Raw genomic sequence first — 19,051 nt, 5'->3', positions numbered from 1 at the left:
CTAAGGCAGAAGTCTAAAGTCCATCAAAGGCTTCCCACTGTCCATAAAATGAAGCAAACTGATAAAAGAGGGATGAAGAACTGAGGTTGTTTCCAAAGCCTGGGCTCTTTTCCTTACTCAATTTTGTCTCTATGGAATCCAACACAAATTTGTTCTTGACTGTCTTGCTATCCTTACCTATTATTAGTGCTTAATACTCATACCATGAGCATTAGCTATACTATTTGCACTCCCCTATCACACTACACTTTCACAGACTTTGTACACACATGGAAACTCTGTACATTCCCCATTCAATTTCTAGTCATAGTATGAAAACACTCATCATTTTTCTTTGTGTGCTTCTATTCTGTACATACTTTAAGACACTCTAAGTTATGCTATAATTTGTTTTATTTCCCTTTTTCAAAAGTGATAATTTCTAAGTTTTCTTTAGTAAACATTCCTCAACCTAGACCAAGAGTCACAATAGCTATGTGTAATCTTTTAAATATACAGGTACCTCCCACTTTTCAAAAGTTCACATTATGCCCTGTCACTTTTATGAAAGACCTATATATGGTATCTGCTTTTGCTAAGCATAAGAAATCCAGAGAGAATTTTTGCTTTTATAAAAAGGGAACGGAAAGTGAAAAAACAGCATTCAACATTTGTTTTGTAGCACTGAGGCAGTGTATACCCTGAGTAGCAAGTGCCAACACCAACCTCCTTCCCCAGGAACTACACTCCTCATCTTAGCATCAAGCCGCCATAACTTTAAACTGTCTGCAAGCTTCTGTGCTTTATCTCAATGTGTACTGTGTATCCATTTGCACAATATGGTGTACAGTAACAGAAAAGTCTGAGACGAGATATTTTTGGGTCTGGGAAAACTCAGAAAGTTTTCCCATATAAACTAATAACTGCTTCTTCACTTTACATCATTCTAGCCTACAAAAGGTTTCAAAGAAATACTCTTACTTTTGGATAGGGGTGGACACCTGTGCGTATACGAAAGAAATGATAGAACATGTACTCTCTTATGTCTGGTTTTATTTGCTCAACGTTGTATTTCTGAGATTCATTTGTATTGTAGCATGTAGCTGTAATAAGTTCACTCTAACTGGTTTATATAGTATTTCATTGTTATCAATACACATAAATTATTTGTCCATTGTATTGCAGATGGACATTGAACTGTTTCCAATTTTAGGCTATTACAAACAGTGCTGCCATGAAGACATTACTTTTATAATCAAAAAAATTTAAAAAATCACAATAATCTCTTCAACTTTTCCCTACCCACTTTCAAGAAGGGTCAAAAATTTCCTTCTTATTCTGGTAGTGGATGACATTAAAGTAACTACAAACAGAGGTGCTTATCTGATATGCCACTTGGATAAGGCGTATGTGCTTTATTAAAACATTCAAATTCAGCGGCACCTCAGTGGCTCCAGACAGTTAGGCATCTGCATCTTGATTTATGCTCGGGTCATGAACTCAGGATTGTGAGATGGAGCCCTGTATCAGGCCCTGCACTGAGCATGGAGCCTGCTGAGATTCTCTCTGTTTCTCTCCCTCTGTCCCTCCCACCCCAACCATCCACCCCTACTCCCCACAAAAGAAAAAGGAAAAAAAAATTCAAATTTAAAGTAAAAATACCTAATCTATTTTTGGCATGGAATCTCATTAACTCACCAACTCTGGATCAATCACAACTTTCTACCTTAAAAGTTACTACAAAAGAATTTCCTTTCGTTATGATATTTACTTTAAAAACATGGTATCAGGCAATAACAGAAAAGAGACTGAAAAGAGGAAAAAAACACTAAAACATATGGTCTATATTACAGCAGGAGATACACAACAAACATGAAAAAGATGTAACACAAACTCATTATCAATTAAAATTATTCCACTAAAAATGTCCACCTAATGACAAACCACAGTAAAAGTTACAATGAATATGACTAAATCAAAGCAAGCTTATCAAAAAAGGTCAGTTTAGAACTTCCAGTTAAAACACAAGAGATTATCCTTATGTACCTGTTTTGCCCCTTTCTAAAACCCTGATAAAACGATAGGTAATGAATCCAAAGGGGGCCACAGAAGGCAAGAGATTTCAATGTGTATTTGGAAATCCAAAGGAAGAGTAAAGGCACAATAATTAAACAGAGAAGATAAAACTACACCCTAGGCCCTTAAGAGGTAGAAACTAGAAGCAAAGCATTTGGCCTTAGTACACAAAAAAGCAGCCTGAGGGTACCAGATACCACCATAAAAGATGCATGGCGTTAAAAGTGAGTTGAGGTCAAATATGTAGTTCAAACAGTAAACCAACAAATTCTTCCCCTAGCTTCAATCTTCCAAAAGTATTTATTCTCTCCAGAATAAGGATTTCAGATGTAATCCATCCCACCCAAGTATATAATCAAATCTGCAGGACTAAGTGTGAAAAATAAAATCTGTATGTTCAATGTTGAGACCTGAGAACTTTTCCCAACCCTATTTCTACAATGTTGCCATAAAATTAAGGGATTTTACTCTTGGATCACCAAACAAAAACATGGACAAAGATTTCTGGACACTGGTATTTGGACTGCTCCCAATTACCAAGCTAGACTGCCACAGGAACATCCTCCCCCACAGCAAAGTCCACTAGTCACCAAGAGTTTTCTACTGTTTTGTTTTGTTTTGTTTTGTTTTTTTTACCATTTCCTTCAAACAGATAAACATTAAGGATTACTAAGTATCCAATCAAATCCTTTTTCCAGGATTAAAAAAAGGAAAAAAAGGAACATAAAGAAAATTTGGGGAAAATAGCTAACTACTACCCTCAGAGATCAACAGACATCCATTCATAAAATAACAGGGTGCTTAAGAAAACAACTGGAGTATAATAAAGAGCTTGTGGACATTGAAAATGGGATACTCTTTTTGAAAATGGTGATACAATGAGATTCAACATAATTATTGGGAATAAACTGAGGAAACCTCTCAGAAGTAGAAAATACAACTTTAAAATAGGAGAATTAACCAGGGGAATTATCATCTTACTTTAGCCATGGTTAATAGAGAATAAAGAAAATGGAAAGAAAACGAAAACTACTAAAGAAATAAAAGAACCCTTCCAGGACTGAAGGATACAAATATTTGAAGGATACAAATCTCCACATTGGAAGAGCTCCAGAGAACCCGGCAGGATCAAAGAAAAAAAAGACCAACACTAAGCACAATTTAACACCTTGAAATTTTATAACACCAAAAAAGAAGAGAAGATCTTGCCCTGGCTTCTTAATGACAACTGTAAAAAGTCTTAAGACAATGAAGCAATGCCTATAGTACTGAGAAAAATGTTTACCCTTGAATTCTAATCTAACAATTAAATGTGAGGTGGAGAATAGGACACATTTTCAGACATGTAAGATCTTTTAAAAAGATCAAAAAACAAGACAAATATCAAAGGAAGATCAATGAAGAGTATGTCCTACGAAATTGAGAGTATAAAGAATGAAAGAAACAGACATGGAACCCAGAAAACAGTTAAGAAAGGGAAGTCCAGACACAGAACCCAGGAAATAGTTCCAAAGGTAGGTAGGAAGGATAAGATGGACAGCAGCAGGACTGAATAATGAAAGCAAAGTTTCGGAGTGGTTGGGGGAGACTCCTATGGATACTATTTGGCATATGTGGCAGAGACCATAATACAACTGGGAAAGAAAAATTGCTAAGTACAAAGAACAAATGAAAATTTTCTGTTAGGAAACAGATATTGTTCAAAAAACAGGGTGTCACGGGACGCCTGGGTGGCTCAGTTGGTTAGGCGGCTGCCTTCGGCTCAGGTCATGATCCGAGGGTCCTGGGATCGAGTCCCACATCCAGCTCCTTGCTCTGCGGGGAGCCTGCTTCTCCCTCTGCCTCCGCCTGCCTCTCTGCCTGCCTGTGCTCACTTGCGCTCTCTCTCCCTCTGTCTCTGACAAATAAATAAATAAAATCTTTAAATTAAAAAAAAAAAAAAGAAAGAAACAGGGTGTCTGGGTGAAACGTGGGTGAATATTTACTAGTTACAATAATGTATTACAATGTATTATAATAAGGTATTGAATCAACAATTTTGCTACAAACATGCTATGGGATGGAGATGATTAGGAAAGTAACAACAAGCATGAATAAGGAAAATACTATGAAAAATCATGAACAGTATAAACATTCTCTAGAAATGTTAAGGTAAATCCCAGAACAGCTACAAAGTTGAGGGTCAGTACCTTTGGAAAGACACTGGGAATGAAGGGTGGGGCAAAGTACTCTTCTTTCCCTTTTGAAAATATGATGATCAAAAATAAATAAAATAAAATATGATGACCATTATCTCCTGGTTTGTCTAGTATCTCCAGAAAAGTCCTAATTCGTGCTCATTACCCCAGGACAATTATAAATAGCCCTTGGGGCCTGAGTGGCTCAGTGGGTTAAGCCTCTGCCTCAGGCTCAGGTCAGGTCTCAGGGTCCTGGGATCAGCTCTCTGCTCAGCAGGGAGCCTGCTTCCCCTCCCCCTCTCAGCGCCTGCCTCTCTGCCTACTTGTGATCTCTGTCAAAATAAATAAAATCTTAAAAAAAAAAAAAAAAGTGGCCTGGTTTGGATGATAAAGCACACAAAGTTGCCTAACATAAATCGTTTCTACCTTCTAGCCTTTTTTTTTTTTTAAAGACTGATTTATTTATTTTAGAGAAAGAGAGCAAGCAAGCGGGGTTGGGGCAGAGGGAAAATCCCAAAGGGGACTTCCCAATGAGCACAGAGCCAAATGCAGGGCCGATCCCAAGACCCTGAGGTCAGGACCGAACAGAAAATCAATAGTCAGGCACCTAAACTACAAACCATCCAGTCACCCTTATCTTCAGCTTTTAATTTTTTTAACTTATTTTTAAAAATTTTTATTTTAAAGGCTTTTATTTATTTGACAGAAAGAGAACACAAGTAGGCAGAGCTGCAGGCACAGGGAGAGGAAGAAGCAGGGAGCCCAACGAGGGGCTTGATCCCAGCACCCTGGGATCATGACCTGAGCAGAAGGCATTTGTTTAACAGACTGAGCCACCCAGGCACCCCCCACCCCCGCCGGCCATCTTCAGCTTTTTATAAACCATTTATACTACATCCATACAGGATTTCATTGAAAAGAAATAATTATGAATTGGACATTCAAAGAAGGTATACATTAGTAACAAGAATATCAATGGTTAAATACTGACATGCAAAAACCCATAAATGATTCAACAAGTAGTAGGTTTACTATTTTATTAAGATGGTTATAAAAATACTAAATAAAGGATGGTTAAAAAAAAAAAAAAACAAACCACTAAACATGGCGCCTGGGTGGCTCAGTGGGTTAAGCCTCTGCCTTCGGCTCAGGTCATGATCCCAGGGTCCTGGGATCGAGCCCCGCATAGGGCTCACTGCTCAGCGGGGAGCCTGCTTCCTCCTCTCTCTCTGCCTGCCTCTCTGACTATTTATGATCTCTGTCTGTCAAATAAATAAATAAAATCTTAAGAAAAAAATACTAAACAAGGGACTATTTGTGATGAGGGTATTAACAGAAAGACAAAATGTTTTTTTAAGAGATACAGGCCTAAGGATGGTTCTATAACAATTACGCTTCTTAATCATACCTTATAGTTTACTTTGTATTTATACTCAATTTTTACTTGCAGACTTACTTGCAGAATGAAACTAACCTAGTAGGAAATCTGCTCAAAATAATCTCTTGGGAGAAGGCAAAGAGGCAGAGTCCTCTGAGATACAGAATTTATACTCTATGAAACTATTTTTGGAAACTCCTCTACATAAACTGATTGAATTCTGACAATGTAGGTGTTACCAGAAAACTTATATAATTTGGTTGCATAAGTTGTAGGTCAAAAGCACAAAAAAACTGTAGAAAAAAAATAAAATATGCAGTCCTTGAAAGACTGCTACCAAACTTACAGAGTACTATGGAGACATCTTTTCAAGCCTACATATGTAGTGTGTGCTAGGCACATTAATACTGAACATGAGGAGATGAGAGGACAGTGCTGAATGTAAACACTTAGATAATGACTAGGAAAATACTGTAGTCAGGCAAAGAACAAACAAACCACACAAATTGTTCTAAGTGCTGTAAAAGAAACGTATAAGAACTATCAGGAAAAGGTATTTGAAGCTTAATACTTTTAACCAAGACTTAAAGAGTACAGTACAAAACAGTTCCTAAGTAATCTTGCCTCAATGGTTAGAATAGTTTCTTTGTTTTTCTAACACTGTATGCCTTTAAATCTAAATTTCTTAAGATGTGATTCTTGAGTTAGACAGCTATTTGGTAATAAGATGAACTGGCTGGCTTCATAGGTGTGTGACATATGCAGGACAAGACCCTGCACTTGACTGAAAGCTCGCTCCTGACATCCTGAAATTCTTGATAATTTCATCCTTGAACTTGTGGTTTACTTTTTAATTTTTCTTATTTTGGGAGTCAGGGGGGAAGTGAGAGGGAGAGCAAGAATCTTAAGTAGCCTCCATACTCAACTCATGAGTCGAAACCAAGAGTTGGATGCTTAACCAACTGAGCCACGTACGTACCCTTGCACTTGTGTTTTGTAAGTCACATAGGACAGTGCAACATGAGCTTGAGCAGAATGGAATGGGATTATCTGCCATGCCTTCTCACTGAAGTTGTATACAGCATTCATGATGCTGTGAAATTTCTACAACACCATTTGTATTCTCTTTAAGCCTCATGCAAGTTCTAGGCATCAAGGGTCCACCTGATGGAATTAGTTGTTCTTGTTCCTTATCAACATATCTGAGTAAACTGAGGCACTGATGGCTCCCAGGGGCTGATTTTCCATTCTTCAGACTTGGTTTGAACATGGGAAGAAGAGAATGAGCTACAAAAATCTTTTAATCAATCTTTGAGACTTCCACTGAACTTGTCGGCTTTGGAAACGAGGTCACTTGGGTAAAAATTCTCTGGAGCAGATATTGAACTATTAGTTTACCTAAGTGGTTGTGATTTTACCCTGCCTGTTAAGAATACCTTCCTCACCTTGAGGCATTTTAAAAATGACTGTCATAAGCAACAGGAATGGAAAAGAGATATTCATACCAACTTTACAATTTATATAGTCTGTTCATCTCATAAACCTGTGACTTGTTACCTACTAGGAAAACTGGCACTTCTTCCCCGCCTAAAGATAATTTCATTCTACTGGGCTTCCTGAAAATCTCTGAAGCACTCTTTAAAACAAGTTCATGTTTTCCAGTGACCCGCTAAATATTATAAAGGATCTTCAGACAAAAAAGGTGTTCTACCTATAAACAGCACAATTCAAATCTATACTGTGGAAATAATTTTGCCTTAAGCCTCCTCTCAGTTCAGATAAAAAGCCTAAAGAAATTCTCTATCATCAACTGACATGTAAAATTCTGCAATTCTGTGCCTGATGTTATCTGCAATTATTAGTATCTCATAATTACATATTAAGTGCAACTGAAAAACTGTATCACAACTTATACTGGAATACAAACAAATTAAAGCTGAATTTTACAATGTTTTCAGGAAAACTTTACTTGGATACCAGGGCTACTGTGGGTAAACCAACATAGTTAGTCTTTAATAATACCATGCTAGGCTCTATCTAAACTGAACTCACATTTTCATCTTTTTTATTTCATTCTACTAGCAATGATGTCATGTCCAATCAAACTTTTTTTCCTAGTACTTACCTATAGAAAAAATCTAAATTCTTTGGCCCAGCATCCAAAACTCTAACCTACTGTTTCCACCTAATGTCCAATTACCACCAAAAAAATGAAAACAACAAGAACAAGAACAAAAAAATAAAAAACTTTTAAAAGTTACTGAGTACTTTCAATATACCAGGTGGGATGCTGAATTCTACAAATATAATAATAAAACCTATCTCCTAAAACTTGTATTTCAGGGGTAGAGGGAATGGAATAAAAATAAGCAAGTACAGGGGCGCCTGGGTGGCTCAGTGGGTTAAGCCGCTGCCTTCGGCTCAGGTCGTGATCTCAGGGTCCTGGGATCGAGTCCCGCATCGGGCTCTCTGCTCAGCAGGGAGCCTGCTTCCCTCTCTCTCTGCCTGCCTCTCCATCTACTTGTGATTTCTCTCTGTCAAATAAATAAATAAAATCTTTAAAAAAAAAAAAAAAAAAAATAAGCAAGTACATAAGTAACTGAGATATAAATAACAAAGATATACAAAATGCTATGCAAAAGAACCTGAAGTTTTTTTTTTCCTAAAGATTTTATTTATTTATTGACAGAGAGAGATTACAAGTAGGTGGACAGGCAGGCAGAGAGAGAGAGGGGGAAGAAAGCTCCCCACTGAGCAGAGAGCCCGATGTGGGGCTCGATCCCACAACCCTGGGACCATGACCCGAGCTGAAGGCAGAGGCTCAACCCACTGAGCCATCCAGGTGCCCCAAGAACCAGAAGCTCTTGATAGCAGATTACTCAAAGCAATCCTTCCTCAAAACAATGAAAAATGTTGGATTAAAATATAAAGACCATCCTTGGGGCGCCTGGGTGGCTCAGTGGGTTAAGCCGCTGCCTTCGGCTCAGGTCATGATCTCAGGGTCCTAGGATCGAGTCCCGCATCGGGCTCTCTGCTCAGCAGAGAGCCTGCTTCCCTCTCTCTCTCTCTCTGCCTGCCTCTCCATCTACTTGTGATTTCTCTCTGTCAAATAAATAAATAAAATCTTTAAAAAAAAAAAAAAAGAAAAGAAAAAAGAAAAGGCAAGGACCACGAAAGAAATATTAAAAAAAAATAAAAAATAAAAAAAAATAAAATATAAAGACCATCCTCTTAAAAGCAATGAAGTCTTACTGACAAGAATTACTACACCAGTAATGAAGGGAAAACGGCATTCTAAGAGATATGAAAATACAAAAGCCACTTCTGCCCTGGAAGCACTTGTAATTTCTAGAAAGTTTAAATTTTAATTTTACCAGTCTTGCATAAGAAATCGAAGTCCAAGACATGCATAAGGCATGTCTATGCGCATACTGATATTTTACTAGTCTCCCAACTTTGCTTGAGTATTTTCAAGCAAAACAAAACAAACAAAAATTGGGCTTAAATATTCCCCTTTCTGCTTAATGCATAGAAAAATATAAGAGAACATCACTCTAACTCCTAACATAACGGTAAGCCAGATAATCTATTAAATCACTTTTCTCGAGTCTACCAGAGTGGAGGCTACAAGGCAACAGATGAGTTGAACAACACAGAATGGTAAGCCCCTCCACAAGAAGAAATAAAACAAAGGTGGTCACAGAAAGGCTGATAAGAAACAGCCAAAACTGATCAAATTCTTAAATACTGAAAGGTAAATATTTGCTAGTGTGAGACAGTTTAGGAACTCTGGGAGCCTCGACACAAGTTTGAGTCTTTGTTCCAAGGCTTCCATTGAAAACTCGTAAGAAAGAATGAGGACAAACAGAAGAGCTGAAAACTTCATTCTCTATAGTATGATCATGCAGGGCCTGCCTATGCTTAAGAAAAGGGAACTTGAAGAAGGTTAGCCATGCTCCAGAACCTGCAAGAGTACAAGGTGGGATTGGCTGTGGCTAGGAAAAGAAGGTATGAAACCCACTTCCAGCACAGACTCTATGCTAATACAAGGCAAAAGGTCTGCGGCCACTGAGGAAGGGCTATGAATGCTTGCCCAAGATCTTCCATCAATACAAGGCAGAGATTAGTTGCTTTTGGGGTGCAGGGGGAGCGGAGGGATGGCAGGGGACTGCATGCACTCTGGACTCCAAGAGGCAGGTAGAACAGAAATTTGAGACAGCCCCACCTCTGAGGACCGGGCACAGAGAGCCATCCTAAGACCAAAGAAAGATATACAGAACTGAGAACACCCCCTTTTACCATGAGCTTTAGCTTCAAATAAGAAACAAAGACAGCCTACTGCTGAGGAAGTTACAACAGCCAGGGGGAGAGAGAGAGACAAAAACTTTTATAATAAGATGCGCAGGCCCTGCAGGAAGTTGAGGATAGTAAAAGAATACTACTGTAAAAGAATACTACTGTAAGATATCCTCCAGTACCCCAGCCTCACTCTAAGCACTAAGTAATGGCAGTCTAGTACTGAAGAACTCTGAAGGTAAATAAAGTGATGATAAAGTTTAAGCCTGGCTCAACTAGTCGACACCAACTCAGCCCATCACAGTACACAATTTGACAGAAGTAGAGTATGTCTATATCCAGGCTTAAATATTATTTATTTCAGCCTCTATTTTTTTTTAAACTTACTAACCAAAAATTAGACACACAAAAATATAAGGAAAAAAATGAACCCACTGCCAAGAGACAAGAGTTAACAGAACTACATAAATATGGCCCCAATGTCAGCAAAATGGAAAATTGATCCATTTAACAATAAAGTAAGCAAAACTGAAGAACTAGAGGAAATAAGCTAAAAGAAAAACAATCCAGAATGAAGCATGGAAGAACAGATGGCAATAAATACAGATGGGAGGGCTTAAGAGACACTGAGAGAAGAATAAGGAAGTCTACTGTACATTTAGTTGGATTTACAGAAGGAAAGGACCAGGGCAGAGAAAAAAATTGAAGAGATACTGCCTGAAATTTTTTTCAAAACTGACAAAAGGATAAGAGTTAGAAAGCCCAACTAAAATAATTACCAAAGAGAATTAGCAATTATACCAATTTCTACATCAGATACACCACTGTATTTATTTTATTTTTTCCTGTTTCTTTTTTTAGATATATATATATATATATATATATATTTTTTTTTTTTTTTTTTGACAGAGAGAGAAATCACAAGTAGGCAGAGAGACAGGGGAGGAAGCAGGCTCCCTGCGGAGCAGAGCGCCCAACGTGGGGCTTGATCCCAGGACTCTGGGATCACGACCTGAGCCAAAGTCAGAGGCTTTAACCCACTAAGCCACCCAGGAGCCCCTTTTTCCTGTTTCTTAATCCTATGAAAATTTCATTTATAAACAACAAAAACCTGAAAATGCCATGGGAGCACTGACTGGGAATAGCCAAAGTTCCAGATGCAAAAGACTTCAGGGGAAGTTACATCTGAGATGACCTTTGAAGAATAAAAATAGAAAAAGGAATAAGGCATAAACTTGCTAAAGCATGTTAAAGAACTGGAAAAAAGAAAACAATCTGAGCGTCAGAGTAAAACTGAAGGCATAGAAGAGGAGAGAGAAACAGAAAGGTCTCTGAAGGGAATGAATACATAAAATCAGACCCATATTATATAAAGGCAATCTCGGGTCCTTAGCTCAGGAGTTTATACTTTAACAAGGTAATGGTTCTGAAGCTTTTACCACCACTATTTTTTTTTAATTTTACCACCACTAATATTATTTTTTTCCTTTAGGACCCCAGAAATAATATTCCTGACAAACAGTGTTTTCAAAAATGAAACATTTATCTAGTTTTGCCTAACCTTAATAACAGATTCATATACATATTCCTGCATTTCTTAGAATTAAGTTAGTAACTAATTTTACTACCTTTGTGGAATAATAGGGAACAACCTAATGTTACAGGCTATAGGCTCAGAAACTAGTCAAGATTTTGAGATACCAACAGCTAAAAACAAAGAAAAAAAATTCCGAGTTTGTCCCCAATTAAGGACAGGTTATTAGGAAGAAATATACTGGCTCTGAGGCAAATTAATGAGGTCCCAAAAGTAAACAGAAAGCAGATTCTGGGTGGCTCAGTAGGTTAAGCATCTGCCTTCCGCTCAGGTCATAATCCAGCATTCTGGGATAGAGTTCGGCATAGGGCTTGCTGCTCAGCAGGGAGCCTGCTTTGCCTCTCCCTCACACCCCCACCGTCTCTGACAAACAAATAAAATTTTTTTTTTTAAAAAAAGGAAAGAAAGAAAGAAAGCAGATTCAGTATGTCAAATAAAAAAGAATTCTAGGGGCGCCTGGGTGGCTCAATGGGTTAAAGCCTCTGCCTTCGGCTCGGGTCATGATCCCAGGGTCCTGGGATAGAGCCCTGCATCGGGCTGTCTGCTCCGTGGAGAGCCTGCTTCCTCCTCTCTCTCTGCCTGCCTCTCTGCCTACTTGTGATCTCTGTCAAATAAATAAATACAAAAAAAAAAAAAAAAAAAAAAAAAAAAAGAATTCTATGGGGGTGGGGAGGAATTGTTCAGAATACTGATGAAAACCAAACATTTTTTTCTTTTTTGGCAGGGAATTCACAGAGTAGAACACAGAGAAGCATGAGTTTTAAAGAAACAGTCTGAAGTACACAGAAGAGGTCTAGAAGCATGGTGGAAACAGTTTTGAAAACAGAGAGCAAGCTGAGGTGATAACAGATTTTCAATCACTCACATTATCTACCCATACACCTATGCTACCTCCATGCCTTCTGATTTCACTGTCCCTTTCTGTATGGTCAGCCTAAGGAGATCACTCTCCACTGATTATGCCTAATGAGTAGATCTGGGGCACTATGAAAAAGTGAATTGAAAAGCTTCAGGCAGTATAAGGAAACGCTTAAGACTAAAGGAGTTCTACATATTTCCCTACATAACAGTAAAGCTTTTTTCGGGTACTACCACAGATTAAGAAGTATGACTTGGATTTCTGGTTACCTAATTTAGAAAGCTTATTAATGACTAAGATCAGAAAAATGAAAGCACAATGTTAAGTTTTTTTGCTAATTCTGCTTATAAGGGGATCTCTCAAACAACGCATATCCTTTCCCATTACTCTCTAGACCACTCTCTTCCATTAAACAGTGTTGGTCAGGATCTGTCAAGAATCACACAGTAGTCATAAACCAAACAACCAGACTAACAAAACAGGCCCCAGGCCCATCTACAGTAACAAATAGTATGGCCACACTTAAGACCTTCCCTTTAATTAATTAATTTAACTAACAGAAATAAGTATGAAACTGAGGCCAGGAAAGATAAATTAAGCATTGCACAATTTTTAGCACACCAGCCCATTTCTATTTGCAAAAATGACAGTTAAGAATGCAAGCTATGAGATCTGTCCTTTACTTCGTATGACTCTAGGCTTAATTTCTCTAATATTTATTCACCTACAAGATGGTGATAATAATAGTACCAACTTCAAAGGTGTATTATGAACTTTGCTGGCACACAGTACTGTATTCAGCAAATACTCGCTACTATTAGGCAATGCTATCACCATTAAAGATTTTCATACAGTTTAGTAGACATTGTCTTGCTGGGCCTGGGTGGCTCGGGTCAGTTAAGCATTCCACTCTTAATTTCAGCTTGGGTGATGATCACAGGGTCCTGGGATTGAACCCGACATAGGGCTCTGCACTAAGCACAGAGTCGGCTTGTCCCTCTCCCTCTGCTCCCCAACCTTCCGATCCCTGCGCTCTCTCCCTCCCTAAAATAAATAAAATCTTTTAAAAAATTGTCTTTAACACATAGTAAAAAGATTTTTTAAAGTCATTCAGATTTATTATGGGAGGATTATTATCTAAAAAAATACCTTGACTATTTAAGTGTATGAAAAAATTTGGGAAAAATAAGCATTATTAACATTTTATTGTTGTCTCTGGTTGGGTTTTGTTTTCTGTTTTATATTCGGTTTTCCAAAATTTCTTTAATGTACTTGGTCTTCTTCTTCTTTTTTTTTTTTTTTTTAAGATTTTATTTATTTATTCGACAAAGATCACAAGTAGGCAGACAGGCTGGCAGAGAGAGTAGGAAGCAGTCTCCCTGCTGAGCAGAGCCCAATGCGGGCCTGGATTCCAGGACCCTGGGATCATGACCTGAGCCGAGAGCAGAGGCTTCAACCCACTGAGCCACCCAGGCACCCCTGGTCTTTCTTTTATAATTAAGGGAAACAGTTATTTGCAAATGAAAAGACACGTTTTCTCAATAACTTCTAATAAAATTTATAAAGAACTTCTAATAATTCCCTAAATTGCAGTACTACTGGTCTACCCTCTTTAGTATCCACATACCACAAAAGAAATAAATATTAAACAAAGAGGTACTATTCTAGTAAATATTAAATAGGTTAAAATCACTCACAAAAATGTTTCAAATACCCAAGTATGCCTTAAAAATTTTACTATTAAAAATTTCAAACATTGGGCGCCTGGGTGGCTCAGTGGGTTAAGCCGCTGCCTTCGGCTCAGGTCATGATCTCAGGGTCCTGGGATCGAGTCCCACATAGGGCTCTCTGCTCAGCAGGGAGCCTGTTTCCTCCTCTCTCTCTGCCTACTTGTGATCTCTGTCAAATAAATAAATAAAATCTTTAAAAAAAAAAATTTCAAGCATATGCTAGAAACAGTAATAAACCTCCATGTACCAATCAACAGTCTCCAACAATTATCAACATCTGACCTATCTTATAATCTATTTTATCATCCTCCATTTTAAATCAATTCCCAATCAGGACATCTGTAAGACTGCCTGTACTGAAAACTGTTCTAAGCAACTTGTGGTAAATTACAAAACAGGGCTCCAAATTTCTCCCAAGTACACATACCTCTTTATACTGTGATGTTGCTGGAGGTAAAATCTTACTTTTCCCCACCCCTTGAATATGGACTAGTCTTGTGACATTTATTTTGACTAAGAGAATGCAGTGTTAAGTGACACTGTATGATCTGAAAAGCTGTAAAAGTCTTATAACTTCCACTTTCACTCTCTTGGAATGCTGTCTTGGGACCCACGTGTCAGTAGGCCACATGGAGTAAAGCCTAAATGTCAACCAATACCAACCATCAGACATGTGAGTAACACCATCTTGTCCTTTCCAGTCTGAGAAATCCTATAGCTGAATGCTGTTACATGGGTGAACCCTGGCAAAACCAACAGAACTGATTAACTGGTACACAGAATTGTAATAGTAAACAGCAGTTTTAATCCACTAGGTTTTGAAGTGGTTTTCTATGAAGCAATAAAGTTTCATAACTCACCCTAGTTTTAATGTTTCTACAAAGTATCTTTATGTACCCAGATTCTGTGAAAAATTGGATTCTATTTCAGAATTTGTCAAACATCTAAGGGAGCTGAAGTTAGTGAATTACCAAGAGCACAATACTACTATACAATAAATTCATGGCATGAAAGGCCAGAGTTACCACACAAAATACTTATGTATTCTAATAGCCACTAGTCTTTCAGAATTGTGAACATAATTCCATTATTTACCTCTATTTGGTATAGCCTTTTCTTTAAAAAATCTGCTTCTGGAGGAAAAAACAGATACATACTTAAATGGGCAATGCAAGTGTTTTATTGATCCTAGTGAATATGGAGATGTGGAAGCTATGTTAGAAGACAGAGAGTCTTCTTAAAAACTGCCTCTGCGTTTTTGTTTTTTAATTTTAAAGATTTTATTTATTTGACAGAGATCACAAGTAGGCCGAGAGGCTGGGGGTTGGAGGGGAAGCAGGCTCCCCGCTGAGCAGAGAGCCCAATGTGGGGTTCAATCCCAGGACCCTTGGGATCATGCTCTCAGCTGAAGGCAGAGGCTTTAACCCACTGAACCACCCAGGAGCCCCAAGCCTCTGCGTTTTTAGATGACAGATCCTTAAAACAAAGATATACCCATGCCTGAAATAATAATCAGAAAAAAATGCTTAATGTCTTCACGAGAAAATATGACTATTAAGTCTATGCTACTTTATAAGACAATCTGTTCTCCTCTGAAGTATACTTAATCTGTAAATGTCAAGTTTGAATCTTCATTCAGAGTGGACACCACGTTAAGGTTTTTTTTTCTGGAAGGGGAGAAACACTTTAAGTGCAAAGATGCCTATAAAAGGTGAGAACCTAGCTTTTAAGGTTCAAAGTTTGCCCTCTTCTAAACCTGTTGACAAAACTGGGTGTAGAGCAGTAGGTGATTTCAAAACCAGATGTTCAACATGTAGTTAAACTGGTAGAGCTACAAAGAAATGTATTTGAGAGCAAGAAAAACCAGTTTTGACCACATGAGTTCAGACCAGAATAGAAAAGTTAATTAAGATCAATGAAAATTAAACCCCAGCCATGCTCAAATTAGAATTTTGTACCCACCCTTGGGTTTATCTTACTATTAGCAATTGTATTAAAGATAGAGTCTCTATAAAATAATTTGTTATTACAAATCATTACAACAGAATTTTGCTTTAGTGATTTCAAATAGATCTTACAATAATTCAAAATCTACTTATTTTATGTTGTAATCCTAATGTGATCAGTTACTTCTCTTAAATTTAAGAGCTAAAACATTCACTAGTTAAGTTAAATTTGTTGCTTAAAAAAACAAGGTTTAACACAAGCATTTCAGTCTGCATTCCACTTGTGCATTTCCCATTGTTCTTCATTACTGGCACTTAATTATCTGCAGTAACAGAAGGATGCTGTCAGTAAAGATAATCTAAAAATCATTTTTATTGGGCTTACAGACGCAATAACTCTGCATTCCCACAGCATAGAGCACTTTCTGAAACAGTAGGTCTTTCATGTCACCTTCTAATTTGTTGCAATTATGGGAACAAATTGTCCATTCCTAAAACAAAATACCATACCATGACTTTGCAATTTCCTATCAAACTGCTAGTCCCCTTAACATCTCAGTTCAAGCAATAGTTCCTGTAAAAAATTTCCCCAAAGACTGAAACTTTGGTCAATTTTTTGCTCCCACAGTACTACCATGTTCTTAGCCTGTGATAACAGCAGTAGTTGTTTATACATTAGTCTCATGACTGAACTGTGAGTTGTGGAAGGCAGATGCTGTGTCAAGCGCATTCTTGTAACATGAAGCCTTGGTCTAGTAGCCAGAATACAATAACAAATTATCAAAAAATGTTTCACATAATTTGATAATTCTGCACTATTATTTTCCTAAAATTTTAAAACATGGGCAACTCCTAAACATACACGAGATGAAGAGTTGTGTGAAATGGATATAGAGCTCATTAAAAATAGGCTGTACAAGAGCCATGGATGACGTGTCAGTTGATTACCTGACATCTTCATGTAGAACATAGGTGTGTATCTATATAAAGGAATCTCTGTGCTTTATCTTGGAAAATAAGCTCTCTTGCCAGAGCAGCAAAAAACTAATCACCTGTATTTAAGTAAGTAGGAATTTTTAGTCATTCTTACTCAAGACATCTGACCCCGCATGCAACTTTGGAAAAAAGTCAAGACCATGCTTACAAGCTTACATCTGTGGTATAAATTTACAGCAAAGGAAAAGTTTTAAAAGTTCTTATCTAAAAACATTTGTAGTATGGAACTTATATTAATGGAGGGAAGGGGTACCACAGGCAGAGTAAAATTTTAAGGTTATTCTGACCAGAATATAAACAACTGGACTTCAGGTATCAATTCCAATTGTTTTATATCCATTAAAAATTCATTCCCAGAGCATTACTCCCCCTAGGTGTTAGACTACTATCAGCTACCTCACCTAATCTAATTCCCATCTCAACTCAAAGAAAAGTGCTATGTTTCTAAGAAAACACAGGTTAAATAATTCTGGCAAAATTAAGACCCAAACCCAGATCTTCTGACTCTAAATCCCTCAGACACAACTGTTTCACAAGAGGCTGTAGAGCTGTAAATGAAATACTGATCCTCATTCCTGAAACATGTTTGTCCTCTTGAAAAATCTAGCTACACCATGTGTTTGCCTTGTTAATAAAAGTATACGGTTTGGTTTTTAAGTCAAAAATTCATTTTTAACCTTACCTTAGCTCTTGACAGAAAAGTGAGAAAGGAGTACGGGGAAGTTTAAAATATTTACAAAACAAACCTAAAGTCCTACAAAAAAAAAAAAAAAACTTACTAAATTCAATTTCACTTTGGCACATTTACTCTCGGTAGTGCCAAACGACACTAGTCGTGACGAATCCACTACCAGGACAGATTTTCCCCCATTTATTACTATCTACATGTGCACGTAGGGAAAAAAAAAAAATGTAGTATTTTATGGTGCTTCTCCGTACGTGTTCATCTTCACTACGCGGTTCCATCAAAATGAGAGAATATCTACAACTGATGCCTTCCAGATTTTCACTTCTTAGGCCAACAGGTCCGTTTTACATATACACCATCAACTATTTCAATTTGAAGGACATACAATTTCCCACGATACAAAACTCCCAAAGTAACACGACAGTCAAGAAATGGAGCGATCAATGACCAAATCTTCACCGCAACTTAAGGGCTGGCGAAGTCCCTTCAACTGGAGACCGGGTTGGCGGAGTCCCAACCCTCCCCGCCCTCCACTCGGCGCTCACTAAATACCTCACTCGTGACACTCCCGGCCCGCAGGGTTCCGGAGGATCCTCCTTACCCCCATCCAAGAGGAGGCCGCCCAAGGCCAATGCAGTACCCAAGCCCCTTGCCCTCGCCGACCACACGTTCATCAGGAAGACGTACAATCTGCCCCTCTACCCGTCACAAACTCCACCACGAGACAAAAAGGCCACCGGTCGAGGCCGGCGCCCGGCCGCCCTCCGTAACCGCGGCGCCGATCACGCTCCTCCGCCCCAACCAAAGACTAGGGAAGCAGCCTCCGCGTCCCCAGGCCTGCACTTCGTTTCCTCCCCTCCCCCACGCGGCCTTGGCTAGAACCAACTCCCCCAGAGGGAGAAGCCCGAGAGCCGCAGCTTATTACCCCTCTTCCCAAGCTGGCACTGTACAGGGCGCGTCCTGCTCGAAGCGACCACCGCCTTCTTCCTCGGAGATCAGGGCTCCTAAATAAACCAGAGCACTCGGCAGAGAAGCACAATGGCGCCCGCCCCTCGCCCGGATCCGGCGCAGAACCAGCCGCCACCGTTGAAAGCCCCTCCCTTCTTCTCCCCCGCCCCCAACTTCACAGACTCCGCCGACTTCTCGCGAGAGAGGCGGTGCTGCGGGGACCTGAGAGCTGCGGGCGGGCTCGACGTACCCTACCGCGGGGTGGTGCTCTGACTGCGGCAACGGTTGAAGGGCTGCCCCCGGGGAGGCAGCGAGGCGCCACTGGTAAGCAGCTGCGGCGGGTCGGCTGGCGGGCTGGCGGCTGGGCCAGTGAGGGTGCGGACG

At 38.9% G+C, this 19,051-nt stretch overlaps 1 protein-coding gene across 4 annotated transcripts in view; it reads right to left on the bottom strand.

Annotated features, from left to right (window-relative positions):
* Window positions 1–18,814, bottom strand: part of MARCHF7 (membrane associated ring-CH-type finger 7) — a 51,148-nt gene extending 32,334 nt beyond the window's left edge. For 3 of the 4 annotated variants that reach the window (XR_009403100.1, XM_059394041.1, XM_059394038.1), the window contains exon 1: window positions 18,645–18,814. The gene's annotated coding sequence lies outside the window, so the exon portion shown is untranslated. The remainder of the gene's footprint in view (window positions 1–18,644) is intronic. The other variant, XM_059394039.1, reaches the window with a different exon arrangement.
* Window positions 18,815–19,051: the final 237 nt, after the last annotated feature.

The sequence above is a fragment of the Mustela nigripes genome, chromosome 3, assembly GCF_022355385.1.
Source record: "Mustela nigripes isolate SB6536 chromosome 3, MUSNIG.SB6536, whole genome shotgun sequence".
In the NCBI taxonomy this organism is placed as follows: Eukaryota; Metazoa; Chordata; class Mammalia; order Carnivora; family Mustelidae; genus Mustela; species Mustela nigripes.
The sequence above is the reverse complement of the archived record's forward strand: the minus strand, read 5'-3'. Positions and strand labels throughout refer to the sequence as shown.